Source organism: Halichoerus grypus, chromosome 6, assembly GCF_964656455.1.
Source record: "Halichoerus grypus chromosome 6, mHalGry1.hap1.1, whole genome shotgun sequence".
Taxonomy (NCBI): Eukaryota; Metazoa; Chordata; class Mammalia; order Carnivora; family Phocidae; genus Halichoerus; species Halichoerus grypus.
This window is the reverse complement of record NC_135717.1, coordinates 114,067,930-114,091,685: the sequence shown is the minus strand read 5'-3', so window position 1 is coordinate 114,091,685 and position 23,756 is coordinate 114,067,930. Positions and strand designations below refer to the sequence as shown.

The 23,756-nt window shown below is 44.2% G+C and overlaps 2 long non-coding RNA genes across 2 annotated transcripts in view; both read right to left on the bottom strand.

The window, feature by feature from the left end:
- Positions 1-9,523: 9,523 nt before the first annotated feature.
- On the bottom strand, positions 9,524-13,794 carry LOC118540252 (uncharacterized). Its single transcript, XR_004919541.2, has 3 exons — positions 13,085-13,794; positions 11,704-11,943; positions 9,524-9,724 (listed from the first exon to the last, which is right to left on the bottom strand). It is a non-coding gene; the product is annotated as an uncharacterized LOC118540252 (long non-coding RNA).
- A 3,188-nt stretch (positions 13,795-16,982) lies between these two features.
- The window catches only part of LOC144382366 (uncharacterized), a 51,176-nt gene continuing 44,402 nt past the window's right edge, over positions 16,983-23,756 (bottom strand). The window contains exons 4-5 of the long non-coding RNA XR_013449177.1: positions 19,237-19,832; positions 16,983-17,257 (exon numbers count right to left, since the gene is read on the bottom strand). This is a non-coding gene — a long non-coding RNA (uncharacterized LOC144382366). The remainder of the gene's footprint in view (positions 17,258-19,236; positions 19,833-23,756) is intronic.

Genomic DNA, 23,756 nt, shown 5'->3' with positions numbered 1-23,756 from the left:
GTGACTAAACTCAAGAACAAACATGTGCCTTCCCCCTCAGATATTTTTGGTGATTAATTCACTTACATGCAACCTCTAACAGATGCAGCGCTTGGGGGGAAAAAACGTAACTCTTCCTTCATGCCTAGATTCCTCTTCGACTCATAATTAAACCATAAAGAAAATAAAAGATGAGATGAAATATGCATCATTGCCTTAAGAAGAAACAGAAATGCAAACCAATGGCATGGTGTGCAGACAGACTTCCCCGGAGCATGCACCTTGGCCAGCTGCCAGCCTACTGCTCCACTCACTTCCGCCTGCCTCCCTCCTCTTCCGGTCCCCCTGCAGTGGCCTGACTTGAGTCCCTCCTCTCTTCCCCATCTCCGCCCTGATGGTTACTTCTCTTTCTCTTGTACAACTAGTATTTTCATGTTTCTTCAGGACAGAGGGAGAAAGAAGACCGCATTAAAGAAAGAAACTCTGTATTCTGCTTAGTAAAATAACAAATTGACAAGTCGATGAAGACCTAAGCAAGGTGGTTGCTAAACATTAAGACCGGGGCAGGACCTTCTTTTCAGGGAATGCACATGTATGTTTTTAACCTTTGGGGCTCTCTTGGGACCCAAAGACATAGGATGGGTGGAAATAGGATAAGTTTTACTCACAGATGGGGACCAAGTGATGCTTCATAGAATGAGTGATCTGATGAGCTTTAAGAAGTCATATGCCCTAAAATAGGTCTCCTACCTGCTCTGTTTCGGTGACTAAAATTTCTTTTTTTTCTTTAAATTCAATTAATTAAGATATAGTGTATTATTAGTTTCAGAGGTAGAGGTCAGTGATTCACCAGTTGCATATTACACCCAGCACTCATTACATTATGTGCCCTCCTTAATGCCCATCATCCTGTTACCCCATCCCTCCCACCCTCCTCCCCTCCAGCAACCCTCAGTTTGTTTCCTGAGATTAAGAGTCTCTTATGATTTGTCTCCCTCTCTGGTTTCATCTTATTTCATTTTTTCCTCCCTTCCCCTATGCTCCTCTGTCTTGTTTCTTAAATTCCTCATATCAGTGAGATCATATGATATTTGTCTTTCTCTGATTGACTTATTTCACTTAGCATATACCCTCTAGTTCCATCCACATCATTGCAAATGGCAAGATTTTATTCTTTCTGATGGCTGCATAATATTCCATTTTATATATATATATATATATACCACACCTTCTTCATCTATTCATCTGTCGATGGACATCTGGGCTCTTTCCATAGTTTGGCTATTGTGGACATTGCTGCTATAAACATCGGGGTGCAGGTGCCCCTTCGGATCACTACATTTGTATCTTTGGAGTAAATACCTAGTAGTGCAATTGCTGGGTCATATGGTAGCTCTATTTTTAACTTCTTGAGGAACCTCCGCACTGTTTTCCAGAGTGGCTGCACCAGCTTGCATTCCCACCAACAGTGTAGGAGGGTTCCCCTTTCTCTGCAACCTCACCAAAATTTGTTGTTTCATGACTTGTTAATTTTAGTCACTCTGACTGGTGTGAGGTGGTATCTCATTGTGGTTTTGATTTGTATTTCCCTAATGCTGAGTGATGTGGGGCATTTTTTTACGTGTCTGCTGACCATTTGTATGTCTTCTTTGGAGAAATGTCTGTTCATGTCTTCTCTCCCTGGTTCTCATAACAACCCTGGAAATGGGGCATGGTTTAACAGATGCCCGTTTAACAGATTAGGCAACTGAGGCTCAGAGAAAACTTGTCTAAGTCAGGCCTCTTCCAGCTGGTGGGGTTAGGAGTTCTGACTCCATATCTGGACACTCCTTGCCCTCTAACCCAGTCAGGGGCTGACAATTTTAGCCACTTCTTGAGGACTCCTGCTAAAACCTAGATGTATGGTTGCCAGGGAGCCCTGGCTTGTTCATCAGACTAGCTTTGTTAGAGAACCCAATCCTAAGAAGGTGGGACAGGTTGAATAAGAAATAGAAGGACAACTGCAGCAGGAACAGAGGAAGGAGGAAAGGAAGGTCAAATTCATGCCCTGGGTCATCACGCTATACCCCGCACCTCCCTGCATATAGATGAGAGTGAGGAGGAAAGAAAAATGGGGTTGTTTTGCTAGAAGCTGGCCTGAAAGAACAGTTATCCTTCTTTAAATCAAGATAACAGACATGGTGCAGGGTTCCTCATTAGACTTTGGGAAACCCACATCCCTTGAACCTTCTGTGGTTTCAGTTCTCAGTGTGACTAGAACAGTGGCTGACCTCCTGCACTCTTGCTGGGGAGCACCTTCTGCCAGGGTGTGGGTGTATAAGTACCATCCACAAGGGGTGACACGTCAGCAAAGGCCCCCAGCGGAGGGACCAGTTATTGGCTCAGCACTGGCCCCTGATCTTAACAGCTCCTGCAGCTACCTCTCCGTCAGAGACCCTCAAACGTGGGAAAAGGTGGCCCAGCATCCCCTCTCTCCATCCTTCTCTCTCCCTTGGGGCTCTGGTGTCCATGATACGATCTCTGATGCTGGCCCCTGGGCATCTGTTAGGAGCACCTTTGGAGTAGAGGACAGAGAATAGCTTTGAGCTTTGTCCTGTTTGAAGGTCTATTTTCTCCCTTTCATCTTCCTTTTTTTCTTTTTCTTTTCTTTTTTTCTCCTTTCTTTCTTCCTCCCTCCCTCCCTGCTTCTCTCTGTCATTCTTTTCCTTCCTTCCTCTTTCCCTCTCTCTTTCTTCCTTTCTCCCTTTTTATTTTCCTTTTTGCTTTCTTGTATGTCTGCCTGCATATTTTCCTCATTATGAGATTTACTACTATGTAAGCCACATGGAAGAGCCCTTGTTTTCTCACCCAGACCACCACTTTTTTTTTTTTAAAGATTTTATTTATTTATTTGATAGAGAGAGAGAGCGAGAGAGAGAACACAAGCAGGGGGAGTGGGAGAGGGAGAAGCAGGCTTCCCGCGGAGCAGGGAGCCCGATGTGGGGCTCGATCCCAGGACCCTGGGATCATGACCTGAGCCGAAGGCAGATGCTTAACTGACTGAGCCACCCAGGCGCCCCCAGACCACCACTTTAATATACTCTGATATGTAATAAAATCTGAATCTCCAAAAAGGGATTTCCCTGACCTGCTGTATTTCTAAAGGTTTGTCTTTGTTGTGGATTTCGTGGTATCTACTGTGACACGTGCTAGGGCGTGGTTTTGTCACCTGGGTCCTGTGTAGATTCATCTGTGTGATCAAAGCCTTCCTCACGTTCACTGCATGTGTGTTATGGCCTGCCCTACGGTTACTAGGGTTGCCACCATCTTCACAGGAATAAGATATTGCTCCACTGTCTAGTCCCCTGTGTTGAGTAAGGTGGGGCTTGTAGTTGACCATTTTCCCCATTCACACATTTAAATGGATTCTCTGTCCTGAGAGTTCTCTGATTTCCAATAAGCTTCTTCTAAAGGGGTTTCCATGGCGATCACATTTAATTAGTGTCTCCCCAGAGTTTGTTTTTTGATGTTGAGTAAGGACTGAGTTCTTATAAAAACTTGCCCACACTCCTGACACATGTAGGTATGTATTCTTGAATGCATTTAATGATGGGACTTTTCTGGCATGATTTTCCACACTCACCACGTGAATAAGATTTCTTCACTTTTCCAAACTTTGATATTTTCTAATAGTTGGGGGTTTATATTTAAAAGTCTTATAGATGTAGGCCCCTGTTTATAGCAGCATTATTCACAATAGTCAAAAGGTGAAAACAACCCTAATGTACATTGATAGATGAATGGATAAGCAAAATGTGGTGTGTATATCTAATGGAAAATTATTCAGCCCTAAAAAGGAAGGAAATTCTCACACCTGCTACAACATGGTTGAACCCTGAAGGCATTATGTTAAGTGAGATAAGCCAGACACAAAAGGACAAATACTGTATGATTCCACTTACATGCGCTACCTATAGTAGTCAAATTCATGGAGACAGAAAGTGGAAGGTGGTTGCCAGGGGCTAGAAAGTGGGAGGAATAGGGAAGATAAAAATATTCCAGAGATGGACAGTGGTGATGGTCGCACTGCAGTGTGAATGTACTCAATGTTACCGAACAGTACACTTAAAAATGATTAAAGTGGTAAATTTTATTATATATATTTTACCGCAGTTTTAAAAAATAGTAAAAAAGTTTTATAGAATCCTTCTTTCAAAATGCTGGCATTTTTCTCTAATATCATTTCTTTTTTTTTTTTTTTTAAGATTTTATTTATTTATTTGACAGAGAGAGAAAGAGAATGAGCAGGGGGGAGGGACAGAAGGAAAGAATCAGGCTCCCCGCTGAGCAGGGAGCCTGACTGGATGATGCGCGGGGCCTGGGGCTCAATCCCAGGACCCTGGGATCATGATCTGAGCAGAAGGCAGCCGCTTAACCGACTGAGCCACCCAGGCGCCCCTCTAATATCATTTCTTATATATACTCTTTCTCTGGTGGGATTTTCCCTGCTCCATCTCCACTTTGCTGGAAGTGACGAGTAGGGGCTTTTCCTTCTCTTTCCCCTCTGCTGTCTTTTAAAGCAGCTTCTGTCTCCAAAGGATCCTCCAAAGGGCTCTCCACATCCGCCGCAGTGCGCATTCTGAAGCCAACCACTCCTTGGTCTCAGGGTTGTCCCTCGCAGCAGACAAGAAAATGCTAACCATGCCAAGGCTCCATCAGTCAGTATTAGGAACTCTCTTAGCTCTTGGGGAAAACAGGACTCAGGGTTCTCGCAATTTAGAAATCACAGCTTCTCTGAAAGTTGAAGATGCCGGGGAGACCCAGGTCTTGCTATTCTCCAGCATCTTCTCTCTGGAGAGGTACTTCTGGGCAAGATTCAGACACAGTTTTTCCTCTCACATCCTCAAACTTTAAGGAACCCCCAAATAATGTATGTCCACTGTGCAGTGGCCAGTTCCCGAACAGGAGGCTGCTGTAGCCTGGCTGAGAGGACAGTGGCTGTTACTGCAAATCCTGGATTTTACCAGGATTTTCTGGGAGGATCAGGTGCAACAAGTCACCTGAGTCCTTAAGTAGCCTGTGGGTCCTGGGACTGGTGTGAGCTCAGGTGCCCCAAAAGGCCTCCTTCCACGGCATTTGCATTTGAAGAAGGGATCAACTTCTAACCAAGGCATTTCAGACTGGAACCAGCAGGTGGGGTTGTATTTCTTCTGGTAGCAGCGCCGCTGACTTTTACCTACGCCACCTGCGCGTTGGTGCCCGCTCCAAAAGTCACAGATGCTAAGCCAGAGCGGGTCATGAGACCTGAGTTTGAGCCCCTGGTCTGTGTCTAACTATCAGTGAGGCCTTGGGGATGTCATTTAGCCTCATGGGTCTTCTGGGGTTAGACAAGGTCTTCCTGCCTCATGGGATTGCTGGGAGGCTAGCACGAGCTATTTTAGGAAAAATGGGGAAATGTCTAGAGCTAAGCTTTGCAGGGGTGTGTGTGCAAATTGGGTGCTTTTTGTAATGCTGACCATATTGTATCTGAATCATTTAGCGCTTTTATCTGGGCCACATACTGGCTGGTAAGATTTATGGGAAGATGTAGCCAGGCATGGATGGAGATGAAAAATAGGACGGGAAGGTTAGTGTACAGTGTGTTCTTTGGGTGAAGTTAATTGAGATAATTTTATAATGTGTTTTGGTGACTTCCTAGGACAACATTAAAACAACATAAATGGCTCTGCATCTTGGTTTCAGGTAGATCTACAGAAGCCAGGATAGGGGTTGGGGAAAATGGTCTCACAAAGGTCCAGGCAGGGCTCTTTTGGTCTTCTCCCTGGAGATGAACAACATCCTTGGTGGCCAAGTACCTGGCTGTAGGACCCTGTGTGTGAACAGGACGAAGAACCAAGGAGAGGGGGAGCACACAGAGAGAAAGCACCCTGTGTTAGCTTTCTATTGCTGCTATAACAAATCACAACAAATTTAGTGACTTAAAACAACATCAATTTGTTCTCCTATAGTTCTGGAGGTCAGAGGTCCTCAGCTGGTTTCACTGGGCTAAGGTCAACGTATCAATAGTACTGGTTCCTTCAGGGGGCTCTGAGGGGAGAATCTGTTTCCTTGCTTCGTCCAGTTTCTAGGAGTCACCTGGATTCCTTGGCCTGTGGCCTCTTCCTCCGTCTTCAGAGTGCATGGCTCCAATCTCTGTTTCTTTCATTATATTGGCTTCTCCCTTGACCCCGACCTTCCTGCCTCCCCCTTATGAGAACACCATTGTGATGACATCGGGCCCATCCGGATAATCCAGGATAATCTACTTATCTCAAGCTTCTGAATTTAATCACGTCCGTAAAGTCCCTTTGACCTGTAAGGCGATATTCACAGGTTCTGGGGATTAGGACATGGACATATTTGGGATTATGTTCTGTTATGCTGTCCCCCCCCTCCCCGCCTTTAATCCCTAGTAGAAGATTGAGAGAAAGAGATGACTATAGATGAAGAACAGAATGGCGTCTCCAAGACATTTTATATGAAATTGGCTTGAGATCAATTCATTGTATTTCACTTTCCCAATGATCAATTTATCTAACTTTTAAATTTTACTAACATTCAAAAGATTGTCTCTTTTAATGATTTGACTGTCATTTTTTTATTCTTCCAGTGCTTAGTATTCTTTGCCAATTCCTCAAATAGCAGGTGGATGTTAATTTTGAACTTCCAGCAATTAAAACTTAATTATGTTACATTAAGTCAAATTAGATTAAAACTGTAAAGGCTTAAGATAAAGGGGTGAAGTTTTAACTGACACAGTTGTCGTTAAATTTAAATTTAAGATTTAAACTCAAGAGCACCTGAAAAAAATTGGTAGTCCAAACCACCCTACAAAAAAATGATGGCATTTTAAATTTCTAACAAGAACCAACTGAGATAAAACAAAGCAAGGCAGCAGAAAGGAAGTGAGGCTGCCCAGAAGATTGTATTATAATGATTTCTATGACCAATTCCTCAACTTTGAGGCATTTACTGACTGTAAATACAAAATACAAAATCCTAAGATGCTAGAGAGACTGGTAAAGTGAGAAATAATTGGAAGCTATAGGAACAATCATATCACACAGTAAATTTGAATGATGAGATTGTTAGAAAAGTTGGGTGGACAATGCACTTGAGAAATTGGCAGAACCATCACAAATCTGCTAAAATGTTGGCGAAACCAAAATGGCATGAAAGAAACCAGCAGAAACTGAAAAATTCTTGTGGGAAGCAAGCACCGATATTTTGGTTATGGAATGATTTCTGAGTTCTTCATACAGTTTAAAGACACCTCAAGTTTCTTTAAATGCCTCTATGAAGAAAAAATGAAATCTTGTCAACAAAAACTACAGACATCCTCCCAAACTACTAAAGCTGTTTCATTGGAGACAGATTACTATGAAAGTTTATAAATAATGAAGAGAAGCAAGTTTTTTGGTTTTGGGTTTTTTTGGTAAAATGGTAAATTTGATGAATTGATGATTTTACAAATTACTTTTTGGCAGTCCGGGCTCTCGGTTATTTGAGCTTCATCACCCTGCTCTGCTTTGCTTGGTGAGTGGGGTTTCCAGCGGGGGTGCCAGGTTGCTCCTGGGGACTAGAAGGGGAGGCCAGGACGGCTCTGAGTTCTCTCTCACTTGGTGGCTCTTGCTCTGGTGTCTGTGATTTGGCCGGGGGCTTTCCCACGGCAGAGGTCTGGTCCTTTCCTGCCAGCAAATCTCTCCCTCCGTGGTCCCTTGCCCATCACCAGCATGCTTCTAGCACATCTCAGACACTTGATTGCTCTTGTAATTGACACGTCGGTGTCCTTCAATCATACCTTGAAGCTCTTGGACAGTGGCAATGCTTTACCCAGCTTTTCCTCTCTGGCCCCAAGGCTGATGCTTAGCATACCTTAAGTGCTTAAATAGTAATTCTTGAATGAATGGATAGACGTGGGAAAGATTTTTTATTTTAAGAAATGTGTTATTTCTCCAGGAGTTAATTCCCAACTCTTTCCAGCAGGATTCCACGTCCTTGTACTTCCCTCTATTGTGGCAAATATAGCCGTGGTGTCCCTGTCCACGGCCCTCGTGCATGCCTCCCCAGACTCAGCAGCAGTGGGTCCTTAACACATGTGAGTCTATTTCATGATCTGAAGTGAGCCTCCAAAGAGCAGAAGGAAATTCTCTGGGCATGGTGTTTCCAGTGTGACATTCCAAACTCCTTTTTAATGTAGAGAATTTTAAGGGTGACTTCTTTCCATTCATCTTAACTTATTAGTTATTATCATTTGGCTGATAAGCAACCAATTTACTCAACAGCTCCTTATAAATCTGCTTTGTGCCATGGTTCTAAGCAATAGGAGACAGTTGTGAATAAAACAGGCACTCTATTTCATAAGTATTATATTCAAGTAATTTCTTTTGTTCTAAATATTTTCTTTCTAAAAGCAACTTTTTTGGAAATAGCTGTTGCTCTAATTTTCACTCCTACTGTCTTTGTACCATGAGTGGGATTTCCCCGACGATCTTTCGTATTTAGTGCTGAAATAAACACACTACAAATTTTTAATTGCTTCGTTCATCCATGAGTATTGGAAATAGTTCATCATCATCAAATGAGATGTTTTCTCATTTCTCTCATCACAGAAACAAATTATTAACATGAAAAATGTTCTCTGTCTTCCCTTTTGCATTTCTCATGTAATATTTTAAAATGCCGGTAGGGATGAAAGGGGCATGATTTTGTCATAATAGGGTCTAAAAAAGCTGCTGATGTAAATCCCGACTTGCCTTTGGGTAAATCGAGACGATGACTTCAGGTTTCTATAAATATTTTGTGCATGTTTTCCCAAAGGCCTTTTCCAGAAATCCTTCTTCATGCTCCTGTAAAGGGTTATGCACAGTTCTGTGATGGTGCTTCTTGCACGGCTCTTACTATTTGCTTGTTTCTCTTCTTTGCTAGATTGCAAGGGCCTTACCCGTATTTGCATCCGAAGTGCCTCCTGCATGTTCAGTGCTCCACCAGCTTCATGGCATGAAGTCATGAATTCACAGAGGCATTTCCATCGCTTTAAAATAATAATACCAACAGCAAATGAATGTGTAGTGGCTATATATCGGTGCCGGGCATTAAGCTAACCTCGCTTTATGCATTATTTCCTTTAATCCCTACTGCAGCTCTATCAGGAGTACAGATACTCTTATTCTACCCCTTTTTACCGGGAAGGACAATGTTGGAGACTTGGAGAGGTTAATTAGCTTTCCCAAGCTTACACAGCAGCAATGATCGAGTGGGATAGGAGCCCCCTTCTGACTCACTGGAAGCTCATATTTTCACATTACTCTATGCTGCTGAGGAGTTTCAGTTAACCATAACTTGAAACTATTTCAAAAGGCTTCCTCTACTAGTCTTCTTATATAGGACCCAGAACAAAGTACCGCAGACGGACCCAGAACAAAGTACCACAGACGGATGGCTGCATCCCATGGGCATCTGACTGGTGGCCTCAAAAGGAAAGAAAGCCCATCGAAGGGGAAGAACCTGTATAGGAAACCAGAGGAAAAGGAAAACAGGCAGCAAAATAAAGAGGTTTTTTGGTGCTAGATGGGGCACGGAAGTGGAATTTTTACCTAATCGGAGTGACGTTTCTAGGTATCCATCCCTAAAGGCCTAGTGATCATCTCCTGATGATAAATGAGAATTCCTGTCTTCTTTCCAGGGGAATGTTATTCCAAAGATTCAGCCCAATCATCTCGTTGTCCTAACGAGAAGGAAAGAAGGCAGGGAAGGTAAGTGGCCATTTAGGTAAGAGTGTCTCAAACTCAGCATTACAGACATTTTAGGCAGGGTTATGGGTTGACTTGTGTCCCTCCTCAAATTCATATGTTGACATTCTGACCCTTAGTACCTCAGAAGGTAACCTTATTTAGAGAGAGGGTCTTGACAGAGGTAATCAGGCTATAATTAGGTCATGAGGGCCAACCAATCCAGTATGACCGGTGACTTTACAAAAAGGGGAAATTGAACACGGAGATACATACAGGGAAGACAAGGTGAAGAGACACAGGAAGACGGACATCTGCAAGCCCTGGAGAGAGGCCTGGAACAGATGCTTCCCTCACAGCCCTTCGAAGGAGCTAACACAGACACGAGAACCGTGAGACAGCACAGTGTTGTGCGAGGCACTCCGTCTGCAGTACTTTGTTCTTGCCACCCCAGCAAACAAACGTGTAGGGTGGGTAAGTCTTTGTTGGGAGAGGCTGTCCCGTGTGTTGTAGGACATTTAGGGACATCCCTGGCCTCTACCCACTGGGTGCAGTAGCACTCTGTCTCCCAGCGGCGGCAACCCAAAATGTCTCCAAACACGGCCAAGTATCCCCGTGGGGCACCCAGTCTAGACTATCTCTGGCCTCGAGGCAGACGTTGCTCTCAGACATCCGAGGCACATCCACTGCTAATTTCACGGCATCCTGCAGGCCCTGATGATTTCTCAAGCAGAACAATGTACTTAATTTGGAACTTTTGACTTCGTCTGAACAGGGACCACTCACAAATCACGCTGTATGACGGGAAAATGTTCTAATCAACTGGAAATTGAGATAAGATAGAGAAACCCTGAGTCATGCTCAAGGAAAACTGCGGGGATCTCATCTTCCTTAAATTTGGACAGCGCTTTGTCTGAAGACAAAGGAACCTGTAGAAGTTACGCTTTGGTAAGGGTGTTAGTCTTGTCATTCCACAGGAGCAATTAAAGGAGGAAAATGAGGCTTCTGTGAAGACACAGACAGTTCACTGCTTCAGCATAAAAGCTGTGGGAGAGGGATCTAAGGAGATAGTGAAGAATTATGTATTTTTTTTATTAGCTTAAGGGTAGAATTTAGTGATTCATCAGTTGCATATAACACCCAGTGCTCATTAGTTCAAGTGCCCTCCTAATGTCCATCACCCAGTTACCCCATCTCCCCACCCCCATCCCCTCCAGCAACCCTCAGTTTGTTTCCTATGATTAAGAGTCTCTTATGGTTTGTCTCCCTCCCTGTTTATCTTATTTTATTTTTCCTTCCTTTCCCCTTATGCTCCTCTGTTTTTTTCTTAAATTTTACATATGAGTGAGATCATATGATAATTGTCTTTCTCTGACTTAGTTCGCTTAGCATAATACCCTCTAGTTCCTATGTATTTTAATAAACTAGCACAAAGGCTTTGATTAGATTACTATTTATTTACATTGAGAGGTTGGTAGTAGTGAATGGAGCAGAACAGAAAATACAGCAGCAGGCACATTAGTGATGTGGCCAAATCCTTTTGCCACCTACAATTCCAGAGGGATTCTAAAAGGTCACATCTTCAGAGCTACCGTAATTATCCTTTCCTCTGCTTAATGGCTATGCTGCAAGCTCTATTCAGGTGACGAATTTTTTTCCAACAGGTCAATGCATCATTTTAAGACAGAAAACTCTTTCTCTTTTGCTAAGAGTTTAAGCGTGTTGACAAAGTCTAGGTTACAAATCTGTAAGAGATCCTTTAAAGTAGGGACGCCTACAAATTTAATGAACTCCAGGATTTTCTTGACAGTCCTGGTCTATCATTGATCAGGATTGCTGGTTTATTTTTTTTCTCACATTCTTTCTGTTCTCATGCACACATATGCACACATATGCATACACTACGATTTCTCTGTGTCTACGTATGTTTTATCCTGAGTAACTAAAAAGACTGAGACATTCCGATCCCCCCTACCTCTTTGACTTGGGAGCTCACGGATGTGACCCCCAACTCATCGGCCCATCGCTTCTCCACGTGGTGGAGTGTATGGCTCACAGGATCAGGAGAAGAAAACGATTCAGTTTGGGCTCTTCTACGTCCTGGCTGTGTCTCTGAGCTCCTATTCTTCAGCTGAAATAGATGCACCAACCCCTGTGTGCCCACCTCGTGGGACTGCGAGAATCAGAGAGGCAGTAAGGATGAACGTGGTCTGTACTATTGAGGTGGGAAACAAAGGCAGAAGAAAAATTATTAAATCTCCTTACTACCTAGAGCCCACTGACAAGTCCTTGAAACAGGGAGAGGGACATTCCTCTAGGGACTCAACTGCCTCAAGGTTAATACTTCGCTAAGGGCAAAAGGCAATCCTAGCCTGACAGCACCCTACCTCCCCCAAGATCCTGTAAGTCTACTTTAACATATAAGAATTCCTTTGGAAACTTCCTTTATCTCTAAACCCTCCAAGATATGTGATGGTAATTACCCCGCAAGCACATGGCCCACCGATATACATCTGAAGGGTCTCATGACTAAGGTTTTATTAGACAGTAATAAATGACCTTTTCCCAACAATAGCTAGCCCGCTCAAGGTCCTGGAAACATTGTTTCCAAAATTCCTCAGAGACTCACGCTATCCCTAACCCCCTCCCAACTTGAAAGTATATGATGGGCCACTCCTCATGACCCCGGTGCAGCCCTTCCGGGCTATGGGTCCTGTCCCCATGCTTTAATAAAATCACCTTTTTGCACCAAAGACATCTCAAGAATTCTTTCTTGGCCATAAGCTTCGAACCCTATTAACGTCTTTCCTGCATCACTATCACGTGCTTCCACAGGGAAGATACTGTTGTCACATTATGTCTCAGTGAGCGGGGGGGGGGGGGGGGGGGGGGCGTCACAGGCTTATGAAAGTGTAGAGCTGGGGGATGAAAGACCTGAGTCTCCTAGAAGTCAGTGCTGGACAGAAACAGGGCACCTTAAGGACACGTCTCTTCAGGCTACCAGGGTAAGATTTAGCCTCCTGAAGTAGAAATTTATAGCCCTATACTCCGGAAAGAGGGTCTTTCTAAAGCTTTGAAATATACAGTTAAGAAATTGTGGAAATTGTTAGACCCTGAGATCATCTGATTTTTGTTCCTCAGGTGGGAATGGCTTGACTTTACAGTGTGAAACAAAACATGCTGGGGTTCTCAGGGAGATGCTCTGTAGGCAGGACACTTGCTTAAGGAGGCCCTGAAAAGGGATAGACATGTTCCAGGTGGAGGAAGTGAAAACGAGCTTCATGGAGAAACCACACAACCAAACCAAAGACAAGAGGAAAGTGCCAGCACTCGGAGGGCCAGGCTGGGGGACTCACCGGGCAGGGATGGGGCTGGCTGCTCATGTGGAGCAGCTGCAGGCCTGTCTTTCTCTTCTCTCCAGGCCCTCTCAGTCCTGCCCAGCGGTTCCAGTGAGGGCCAGTCTCCAGTCCTGCTGCTGGTGGCCCTTTACTGCTTCTCTAGCACTCTCTCGGCAGAGGAGCAAGGCAGGTGTTCTTCTCCGCCCCATTTTATAGCACAAGAGAGGGAAACTCAAGAGGTTAAGGCATGGAGATCAGGGTCTCTAAGAGATATTTGTCCACACGTGTTCATAGCAGCACGAATCACAATAACCAAAGAATGAAAGTGACCTAAGTGGCCATCAACGGATGAGTAGATAAATAACGTGTGGTCCATACATGTGCTAGAATATTATTCAGCCGTACAAAAGGAAAGGAATTCTGACACATTCTACAGCATGGATGAGCCTTGAAGACAGTACGCTAAGTAAAATAAACCAAATACAAGAAGACAAATGTTGTATGAGTCCATGTATATGAGATGTCTAGAATAGTCCAAATCATAAAACAGAAAGTAGACGGTGGTTGTCAGGGGCTGGGGGTGGGGGTGAGGAGTAAATGGGGAGTTGTCATTTAATGGATATAGAGTTTCAGTTTTGTAAGATGAAAATGTTCTGGAGATTGGTTGTACAACACTGTGAATATGCTTAACATTACTAAGCTTAACATTACTAAACTTTAAAATGGTAAAGAGTACATTTTCCGTTATTTGTATTTTACCACAATTTAACATAAAAATTTAAAAAAAGAAGTAGGACACTAGTGCAAAGTCAAAGAGCCAGAGTTAAAACTGTTTGAACTCTGCTTCTGACTTCAAGTCTGTAAAGCTTCGCTGCACTACAGGGAAGTGAAAAAGAAAAAAAAAACAAAAAAACCAACAAAAGGGGAGTGCAGTGACCCCACCCTCTCTTCTTCCTCTTCACTTTCAAAGTAGTGGAGTTTAGTATCTGGAGTCCTCTAGAACAAAACTCCTTTCAGAGGGGTGGGGTTATAATATACTTCTTTCTCTTCCCTTTGTGTTATTGTCTATTTTCTTAAGTTTCTATAACGATTATGGATTACCTTGGTAAGCGGAGGGGGAAAGTACTGATTCTCTTCTAGAACAAAACATGGTGCCCACACCTTTGACCTGCTTGGGTGATCATAGTTACAGACTTTCTGCAGGGGTGAAGCAGCCTGTTGTTTCCTGTGTGGAGGCAGCCTTTGCCCGTTCCTCTTCCCGCGCCCGCGCAGGGGCCCTGTGTGGATGGCCCTGGCGTCAGGACTAGAGGCCCCCCTCCTTGGGTAGCCATGCTGGGCCGTGGAGCCAGCACTGTGCTCACATCAGAAGAGCTGCATTTGACCTGTTTCCTCATCTGCTGTGTCCTACCTTGTGAGCACAAAATGAGATGCTAGATGTGAAGGGCTCAGTGCCATCTGTGGTCAGGCCACCCTTGCTATCATCACTGCCACTGTGATTCTGTACCAGCCACTTCATCTTTCAGGCCCTCAACATCCTCATCTGAAAAAGGAAGAGGTTGTGTTGGGTTAACTTCTAAGGCTTTCTTCAGTGTCAGCTTTCAAAGACTGTTTGGTTGTTTCAAATGTAACATGGAGTAGTTATAAATCCTTACAAGTTGTGCTACAAGTGACATACTATGGGAAATACTTTGCCAACTATCCTCATGTCATCGTGTGGTGGGTGTGGCCCACTGGGTGGAAGGATCCTGGGCAGGCGGGACAGACCCGAGGTCATGGGGGCTGTTGAGCCTGAGAGCTCACTCTAGGGCTGCTCAGGCCAACTGTGACATGAAACCCCCCCTCTGCCAGTTTCTCTGTGGGTCTACACATGGTGACATCTTCCTGGAACCTCTAAGGCATTCGAAAGTCAAAATGAACTACCAAAATGGAAGAGAACTGAGCAAACTTGTCATTCCTCCACAAAGAACTAGGTTCCCCATCCTCAGAAGGCTCAGGGGGTCAAAGTGGAGGTGATAGCTCCTGGAGGTGATAAGGAGGTGGCCCAAAAAACTTTGAGGGGCCAAATTCTCAGCATGGGAACGAAGAGATCTGAGAGAAGCAGAGATGAGTCCTAACAGCTCCGACAAATCCTTAGAGATAATGCTGTTCTGATGCCTAAATTTCTGGGTCTAATGCCCATCAACCAGGTGGCGCCAGCCAAGTCCTTCAGTTTTTATGAAAACAGTCACACCGTGATTACATCGAATAGTAGTACCAGTAATGTAGTATTAGTGCTAGTGCTCCTGGTGATTGATGACGGTGATGGTGAGGATGGCACACTCCACCAGCTGCCAGTTGTAAGGGCTTTACATACATCACCATTTGAATCCTGACAACATTATTTAGGCATTTAGTATTACCACTCCCAGTTTATAGAACACAATGCCAAAGCACAAAGAGGTTACACAGTGGACCTCAATGTTCCAGTAGAGACCAGTGGAGTTTGTCCTGAATTCTTAAGCGGGAGTTGGACAAGAAAGATGAATACCATCTCCCATGTGACACTGACCTTGTATGGAGCTGCCGCCTGTGCTGGGCAGGCCTTCCTTCTCCTCCTGCCTCCTTTTGGGACCTGTGCTTCCATCATTTGTGACTACATTTATTTACATTGCTCTATTCTAGCAATGTAAATATACCTCTTCATCTCGGCACAGGTAGCTTATTTAGCTATGATCAGTCTATTTTCACAAAACCTTTAGTAATGTAGAGGGCTGCAAAAACCATTTGAAGTGGGCATTGCGGACCTAGCCATCTGAACAGGTTCTACTTCTTCCTCACTTTGTCACTTGAGACCAGACACTTCCCTCCTCCCCATCTTCGTTTCCTCATCTTTATGTGGGAGTAAATGGTTTTTATATAGAGTCATTATGAAGTGCCATGGATAGGATGGACCGAAAAGTTCTTTATAAAGAGTGAATTCTCATAGAAAGACAAGGCATTCTTTGTTCTTGGGGGGGGGGGCGGGATATTTTATTTTTATTTTCTTATTACCAAATCAATACTAGTTCACCTCATTATTATTCACATGCGTAAGTAAAAAAAATCTATAATCTCTTCATGCAGAAATAGCAGGTAACACTTTGGGGTAGCTCCTTCCAGACCTTCTATCCAAAGGAAAGGTACCCTCGTCTTGTAACTTTAACTTTGTAACGACAGGGGCTGATGAGCTGGAGAGGGGAGGGAGGGGGAGGGCAAACCTACGGGAGACATATGGGAGTGGGGGAAGAAGGGGAGCCGTGGACACCTGTCCCGGGAAGCCCCCAGACTGCAGCTAGGAGAGCAATTAGTTAAGGCAGATACGCAGGTAAAGTAGGGAGACAGTAAAAATGAAAAACAAGGCGACCATGTTATTGAAGTAAAACATATAAATGTACCTTCATATAACAATATTTTGAAGGGACAAAGCCTCTTCTTTAAGTATGTGACAGCTGATTGACTTTTAAAAAGACTTAAAAACTTTTAAAAACCAGCTTTAAAGTAGAGAGACACCTCAAAGACAGTTGGGGAAACAATCTGAGTTCAGAATCTTCTAGATGAAACAAAATTTCCCAACTATTTTACATTTGTCTCATCCACACCAGCAGGAAACCTACTTTCCCTCTACTATTTATTAAAAGCACACGGTTTGGCTTTTATGCACTGATTCTTTTCTTCACTCATGTTTCATTGGTTTGCATAATAACAAAAAGAAGTACAACTGGCAAAACCGGTTTGTGGACAAACATACGTGTCTTAGTAACCCCACACTGTGGGAGCAGAAGTGTCCCGGTGACCCCAAATCCCACTGCCTGGACACACACATTAGCTCTGCCATAAGACAGTATGTTTAAGTAAGCAGAAGACGAGCATCGGTCACCTTTTGGAAGATTTCGATATATTGTGTAAATTCAGAGAAAAACAATTGTGTCCATGAAGATGCTTTCGCTGTGAGTGACAGAAACCCTGACATAAGCTGGTTTTTAAAGAATAAGGAGATTTATTATCTCAAATAACAGGAAGTTTAGAAGTAAGATGGGCTTTGAGGCTGGTTGATTCAGGGATTTAACAATGTCATCGGGGCCCCAGGTTATTTCCATCTCCCCACACGGCTGTTCACAGCATCAGCTTCATCTTGCAACTGTGGCCAATCCTGGAGCATCAGGTTTCCTTTTTCTGGTTAAGCGGGAGAGAGAAACAAGAGGAATCCACCCATGGGATCAGGTCCTTTCCTTCCATCTGCTTGGCCCAACTTGGGCCCCATGCCCATCCCTGGAGTACTTAGTAACCATCATCAGAGAAATGGTAGGTGCTAATTGCTTTTGAATATCAGCATCTGGGCGCCTGGGTGGCTCAGTCGTTAAAGCGTCTGCCTTCGGCTCGGGTCATGATCCCAGGGTCCTGGGATCGGGCCCCGCATCGGGCTCCCTGCTTGGCGGGAGGCCTGCTTCTCCCTCTCCCACTCCCCCTGCTTGTGTTCCCTCTCTTGCTGTGTCTCTGTCAAATACATAAATAAAATCTTAAAAAAAAAGAATATCAGCATCCATTCCTGGAGCAGGAGATGAGCTCAGTTTCCTATTCCTGTGAATCTCATAAGTGGGATGAACACTTGAGCAAAACTAGATTCTATTATGGAAAAGGAAGGGAGGACAGGATGCTGGGAAAGACGGAGTGACTCCTACAATAAGCTTTCCCGAGTGCACAGCATGGCCGTGGGCCAGCTCTGTTCCCTCAGACGCCTGGTCAAAAGTCCTACCATGGCATCACCCACTCTTAGCGAGAGCAGCTAAAACTGCCAACAGGAAAGTATGGAAACTAGTGGCACTTTAATTCAGGATCACAAATAGGGATGGGCTCTCCGCTGTGCCAGGCGACCCGCCCACACATCCCCGGGTTGGTCACCGTCCCGCTCTGCAAGGCGGCACCTCACAGCTTCTCTCCCCTTCCACTCCAACACCTGCTTTCTTCTCTCTGCTCTCTGGCTGACGCCTTTCTGTCAGACTCCACTGAGAAAACAGAAGCTGCCAGATTGTTCCGTAGTCACTTCTACCACGTGGCCTGCCTCTGCCAAGTATGGTGCCCTCCCTGTGGGTGCGGTCGATGACCCAGCCCTTCAACTCAGGCCAACCCTCACCCTCTACTTTTGTCTGGACCCCCACCCCCAATTCACCTCCGCAGGACCTCGCCCTGACAAGTAGCCCCCCTCTCCAACTCTATCAGCACACACAGCCTCTTACAAAGCAAACTGCTCTTCCTTGACCATGTTTCTGTCCTTTCCACAACAGTCGCTGGCTCACCTCCCTCAGTCCTCCCCCGCTCAACTCACTGTCCTTGACCCTCTAACCCCACCATGCCACTGAACCGGTTCTAGCCACAGTGAGGAGCCACCATGATTTTGCCAGAGCCAGCCATTTGCTTCCTCATGGCGGGCGACCCTTAGCACTTTCCTCAACCTCTCTATTCTCTCAGCTTCTATAGCACACGCTCTCCTGGGAGGATTTTCGAGGTGGGCTTCCTGCCTCCATCACTTGCTATCTCTGAGCGTCCTGAATTTGACCTGGGGCCTTCTTCTCTCCTTCCTTCCTCTCCTCTCCTGGCCCTTCCCCTCCCTCCGTCGCCCTCTGGACTCCCACACTCATTTGCCCCAGTTTATCTGCTCTGTTCCCCTGTTTAAAGGTCATTCACTGGCGGGTGACAGGCAGATTGGGAGTTCCCACCCCAAGCTCCCCACCACTTCGGGCCTGCAGAGCCCACCGGCTGCTGACGCTCTCTGTTCCCACGCCTGACAGCATCACCAGCCTGCCGTGCCCCACGTGGGACTGTTGGCTCCTTCCCACCCCGTGTCCCTCAAACCTGTTTCTCCTCCCGTCTTCGTCACCTCACTGAGGGACACCACAATCTGTCCCCTTATATACTCGTCAGCAAAAGCCCTGTCATCCCCTCCCCAAGAAGGGCTGAAATCCACCCGCTTTTCCCCATCCCCAGCTCCACAGCCACCCCCTTCCCCCCAAACCACTGTGATAATCTGATAACGGCCTGTTCTTGCCCTCTGCACGGGGGCCAAAGCCGTCTCAAAATACTAGATCAGATCATCTCACTCCCCAGGGCAAACCCTCCAGCGGCTTCCTGTTGTGGGCAGAACAAAATCGAGATACCTTGTCATGGCCTAAGAGGCCCTACTGGATCCAGTCATGACCCCCTCTCTGACCTTTGCTGGTGAACCGGGGCTGTAGACACCTGGAGCCTCTTCCGGCCGGGGCGAATGCTGACTCGTTCCCCCCCCCCCCAGGGGCTTTCAACTCGCTCTGCTCCCTCACTGGGTCTTTCCTGTCACCCAGGTCTCAGCTCAAAGGTCACCTCCACAGAGGCCTTCCCTGGCCACAAAGTCTAAATGAGCCCCTTGCTCCCCATCACTCTCTACCCTTAACCTTGTTCTGTTTTTGTTCTCGAATGTACGGCTATTTAAATGATCTTTCCCCTTATTTGTTCTCTCTCTCCTTCCCCTACATACAGACGATACCCACCAGGGAACAGGGTACTTGGTCTTATTTACTCTGTGGCCTCAGCACCTAGAACAATAGCAGGAGCTAATAATAATAATCATTCGGTGAATGAATAACTCCGTTTGCCCCACTTACATCTGGCTTTCCTGGGAATGGTCCACAGAGGTTGCAGGACAAGTAGCTCACTCTTCTTTTGGTTACACTGAACTCATGTGGCAAATATTCATTGCCGACTCGTGCACTCAGACCTGGAGGAACGCAGGTGAAGAAAATCTAGAACTTGACTTCCTGTACTCACTAAGGTGAGTTTTAAGGATCGAGGCAAGTCAGCCAGTGGGAGAAGGGGTGGAAGGTGGAAACGAACACTGTAGCAGAGGGACCGAGGGAGGCTCGCAAGCCTTGGGAAGCCATGGGGGACGTGCAAGGAGGTTAGGAGGACTGGAGATTGAGTTCGAGGAGGACGGGGGTGGGCATGGAAAGATAGGAGACTGGACCGGTAGGAAGAGACCCTATCGTTAAAGGCCTCGTAACAACAGGCGCAGCAGCTCACCTTTATTGAGAGCTCACTATGTGTGAGGCACTGAGTTCTCTCATTTAACCCCCTGACAACCCTGTGAGGTAGGTTCTGTCACTATCCTCAATTCACTGGTGGGAAATGTTAAGTGACTTTCCTGAGGATGCATGGAGAGTAAGTGTGGAATCAGCCTTGAAGCCCATTGAAGCATATTGCAAATGCTTTGAAACACAAGTCCTGGGTCTCTTGTGATATTTCTTAATTTTTCTCCCTTCCACTCTTTTTAGGAGGGGGAGGAGCAGAGAGAGAGAGAGAGAGAATCTTAAGCAGGCTCCACGCCCAGCGTGGAGCCCCACACGGGACTCGATCTTACAACCCTGAGATCATGACCTGAGCCGAAATCAAGAGTCTGACGCTGGGGGCACCTGGATGGCTCAGTTGGCTAGGCGTCTGACTCTTGATTTTTGGGTAGGGTCACGATCTCAGGGTTGTGAAATGGTGGTTGTGAAATGATGGGCTCTGCACTCAGCAGGGAGTCTGCCATAGAGTCTCTCCCTCTGCCCCTCCCCCACTAAAATAAATAAATCTTAAAAAAAAAAAAGTCCAGCGCTTAACCTACTGAGCCACCCAGGGCCCCCCTTAATTTCTCTCCCTGGTGCTTAGTTTTCTTGTTGATAAAATGGGACTGATAGCAGTGCTCCTACCATATGGAGTTTGTGAGAATTTAACGAGGTAATTCATATAAAAGTGCTTAGCACTGAATCTAAATTAGTTCTTGCTCAATAAATATGAGCTACTACTGTTATTATTAAATTTTTTTGGGAAATATTGATACAGAGAGACTACTATAATGCCCGTGGATTGTTTTTTCCTTGCAGTGGAAATAGGACTTGCCAGTTCCAAAAGTTTGTGTGGCTCTCCTCTTTCATAATGATTGGTAGCTCAGTTTACTCTTTTATACCATATTGTGAATGTCTAACTTTGGTCATTCCTCTTCTTTTTCTTTTTCCTCTTCTTCTTCTTTTTCTTCTTCCTTCTCTTCTTCTCCTCCTCCTTTCTCTTCTTTCTATCTGCTGATATCTTTTTAGATCCGGATTCACAGGTAAAAACATAGAACTGATATTTCCAGGGAAGGACTACTGGTTTAAATTTTTGTGTTTTTTTTATCATGAAGTAATGCATGCACAAGTTTAAAAAATTCGTACAATACAGGGGTGCCTGGGTGGCTCAGTTGGTTTAAGCATTTGACTCTTGATTTCAGCTCAGGTCATAATCTCGAGGTGGTGAGATCGAGCCCCACATCAGGCTCAGCGGGGAGCCTGCTTGAGATTTTCTCTCTCCCTCTCTGTCTGCCCCCCCGTCTCTCTAAATAAAACAAATAAAATATTTTTTTAAAAAGTCTAACAATACAAATGGATAAAACATGAAATGTAAAAGCTGACCTCTTTACCTACACCCTCATATATAATGTAATTGCAGCTGAACATAGTCATAGTTATTATTTCTTTTTTCCCAGAAATTTGTATGTGTATAAATATATGTGATCCTTGGAGTTTCATTTATCGTAATACTATATTCTGCCTTATTTTTTCACTTAAATTAATTTAGTTTGGATATTTTTCATTTCAATATGGATAAATGTATTGATTCTTCTCAACAGCTATGTAGTATTCTATTTTACGTTATTATAGTTCATTTAATCCTCTCTTGACAGACATTTAAATTTTGTCTAGTTTTTTACTTTTACAAATAATATTACCTGTCCCTGTACAGTATAGATTTGCCTCCTTGTGCAAGTGTTTTTGTGGGAAAAATTCCTAGAAGGGAAATTGCTGAGTTAAAGAAAATGTACTTTTAAATTTTTTTTTATTTTTTTTAAAGATTTTATTTATTTATCTGACAGAGAGAGACACAGCGAGAGAGGGAACACAAGCAGGGGGAGTGGGAGAGGGAGAAGCAGGCTTCCCGCGGAGCAGGGAGCCCGATGCGGGGCTCGATCACAGGACCCTGGGATCATGACCTGAGCCGAAGGCAGACGCTTAACCGACTGAGCCGCCCAGGCGCCCCTGTACTTTTAAAATTTTAATAGTTATTGTCAAATTGCTTTCCAAAGACGTCATAGCAATTTGCATTCCATTGACAATAGGTGAGAGTTCATGTTTCCCAAACCCTTGAGAATGAGCAAAATTTAATTTTTGTGAATATACTAAGTAAAAAACAGTATCTTGTTTTATCTTACATTTCTTTGATTATTTAAAAAGCTGAAAAAAAATCTTTTCATATGTTTATTGTCTGTTTGCTTCTGTGGGGCTGCAAACTGTCTACCATTGGCCTCTTTTTTTTTTATTGAATGTCCATTTTTTTCCTTGCTGAGTTTTAGATCTGTTTGTGTATTAAAGAAATGTATCTCCTTCCTGTTACATAGATTGCAAACATTTTTTTTTTTCTATCCTGTGGTTTGTGTCTTGACTTTGTGTATGGTATTCTCTGCCTTGCAGAAGTACTAGCTGTTATGTAATTTTGTCAATCTTCTATTATATGTCTCTTGACCTTCGCCAGTTCAAAACTGGGGGAAAAAATTACCAATGATTTTTCTAGTATTGCTACAGTTTCATGTTTTACAGTTAAGTTATTGATTAAGTTAGAAATGATTTGAGTACAAGAAGTGAGGTACTTCAGCATTTTTACCCCTAGTGGCTTACCTGTCACAACATTTCTGAATTATTTATACTCTTCCGTGGACTTAAAACATCATTTTATTTATATTCTAAATTCTCAAATGTATCTAGGTCTATTTCTGGGATCTCTATTCTCTACTAATATCTTTGTTATTTCCTGTACTTTCTCTGCAATGTCTTTCTGGGTTTCCTGTAATTTCTCTACGTATAAAATGTCTTAATGTTGGGTAAAATTAGTTCTCCCTTCCCTCATTATTCTGTTTCTAGTTGTACTGGCTATTTTCACTCCTTTATTATTCCAAGCGAGCTTTGTATCATTTTGTCATATTCTCAAAAAAATCCTGCTGCCATTTGGGTTGGAATTACGATTGCTTCAGGGAAAGGAAGCTATGTTGTTCCATTTACTCCTGGCTTCTTTTATGCTCCCAAAATAATCAGGATAGGATGGACTATGCTGCAAGAATAATTAAATCTTTAAATCTCAGTAGATTAATTCAACAATATTTTGTTTCTCACGCATACAAATTACAGTGCAGTTCAGCTAGTCTCCAGGATAGGGGTCCATTTCCGTAGCAATTGCACTGCCCAGGCTAATTTGATCTTACAGCTTCAATCTCTCAACATGAGGCCTCCATGAACTGTGGAAGAGACATTTACTGTTCAACAATTACCCACATGCTCCCTCAAGTTTCTAGCCCCTTAGGTGGGGCCGTAAGACTAATTCTGGACAATGGGTTTTAAGCTGAAGTGATGTGTCTCACTTCTGGGTCAAAGCTTAGAAAAAGATATGAATTTTTCCTGTGATCTTTTTCCTTGTTGGTCAGTTTCTGAGGCCCTCAATTGAGATGATATGGTCAAAGACAGATAGACCCCCTGGAGACTTACTTGGCTCATATCAAACCTGGTGTGCATATGAAATAACCTTTATTGTTTCAGGGCCACTGAAATTCTTTCCATAAGTGTGTGTGTATATATATACA